At 39.1% G+C, this 1,909-nt stretch overlaps 1 non-coding gene across 1 annotated transcript; it reads right to left on the reverse strand.

Annotated features, from left to right (window-relative positions):
• Nucleotides 1-564: 564 nt before the first annotated feature.
• LOC145994521 (U1 spliceosomal RNA) lies at nucleotides 565-726 on the reverse strand. The gene has a single exon (XR_014442385.1). It is a non-coding gene; the product is annotated as a U1 spliceosomal RNA (small nuclear RNA).
• Nucleotides 727-1,909: the final 1,183 nt, after the last annotated feature.

Here is a 1,909-nt window from a genome sequence, read left to right on the forward strand (position 1 = left end):
AAAGAATTGTTATGTTGTGTGCACAAATATATATATATATTTTTTAAATGCTCAAATAGTTTCAAGCAACAAATTCTGTTGCTATAAATAAGTAGTAACCGGAACGTTTGTTTTGCAAGAAGTGGAACTTACGTGACGTGTCAGCCTGGTATTCAGATTCACGAGGTTTGCAGAAACAGATTCAAATTTCACGGTCGGCCATCCTGACTTGTTTTCAGCAGTTTCCCTTCCTCGCTGGTATAGTGCATTAAAATAAGGAAATTGGCGTTCCCTTCATGCCCTTTCTATCTCACCATTGCTGCTAACCTAACGATCTAGGCAACGTTTAAACAAAAAAAATTCTATAAACCAACCAAACCAGCAAACAATACATCAACATGATTAGGAAGAATCGAGCCATCAATATTAATTTGATATGACGGTAGAATGTAGCAATACATTGATTCTATTATTCAGGCAGGGTATTTGTATACCGAAACCAAGCTTCAATTTCAATAATTTCTCTTTTGATGATTTTTTGTCTGATTCCTACAATATAAAATATTATGTTCAAATTTTAATTTGAAGGGACGGCGCGAACGCAGTCCCTACTACCAAAAATTGCGCGCCCGAGATATCCACGTTTGGGATATTCGCAGGGGTCAGCCCAACCGAAGTGCAATGGAAGAGCCTCGCCCCGGGGGAACCGCCTTGCTGATCACGGTAACCCCTACGCCAGGTAAGTATGTCGTAAACAAAAAAACGCCGACCCTAACTACATCGTCTAAAGAAACTATCAGCGGCAGCTTGCGTTACATCAAATATTTATGCTACACTTACCTAAAAATTGCATTTATTATATTAAAGGTTTAACAATATCATTAATACACATCACAAGGTTAATTTTTATGAACATTTCGAATTCAGAGATAATTTAACTTACTTTTGATTGAAGAGAACACAAATTTTCTTACTCTTGCCATCTAGCGGGAACATTATTTTCTAAGTGTATATTCCAGCTTGATATGACATCTGGTGAGCGATTCTGTAATTACATTCGGTTGGGCATAGACCGCTACGATCCTTCGTATGGAAATACAAATCAGATATCATGCCATATCCCTATCATTATTAAAATACTTTAATTCATAGGCGCAACTTAGTGGGGGCAAGAGGGGCGCTCGTCCCCTCCCAAGTTTTCAGTTAAGTAAAAGAAAAAGGCTTATACAACCTAAAAAAAATAATTGGTAGTGTCTGCTGCCACGTTTTTTTCCTGGTAACCCAAAAGAGACGTGCGCGTGGCAGCAGACTCGGTCTTTGTTTTATCGTGATTTCACCATGCTATGTATGCAATTACGTCTGTAACACATACTGTGAAGTTTTAGCGATTACTTACACAAAAATGTTTTAAGATTAGGTCCCTTAGCATTCTTCTAATAATAAACCTAAATAGCTACTACATTTATAAAGTAATAATAATAATAATAATAATAATGAATAGTTTATGTGACTGAAGAGCTCTGCCCCCCCCCCCCCCACCTCTGAGAAAAATCCCGCGGACGCCCTTGCTACTTGTAGTGCGAAAATAAATTTTCCCTACCCTGTCTACAGGCGGCCAGGGGCGTGGTGCTGATCACATCACCCCCAGCTCTGCCGAGATCAAGAAAGTGTGGGGCCTTAACCACACACCCCGTATACGCAGTGGCGAAGCGTGACATTTTTACGTAGTCATCGCAAGATTTGCCAAACATCAGGATCGATCTTTCAACGGAAAGGGGGATGGGACAATATTTCTTTGCGATAAACGCCAAGGTCACTGCCAATTCAATGTAAAAGCTCATCCCACAGACTTTACGACTACAAAAGACACATAATTCTATCCCATACGATGAGAATTATTAAATATGATGGATTGATTGATTGATTGATT

This window comes from Lepisma saccharinum, chromosome 10 (assembly GCF_977018435.1).
Source record: "Lepisma saccharinum chromosome 10, izLepSacc3.1, whole genome shotgun sequence".
NCBI lineage: Eukaryota > Metazoa > Arthropoda > Insecta > Zygentoma > Lepismatidae > Lepisma > Lepisma saccharinum.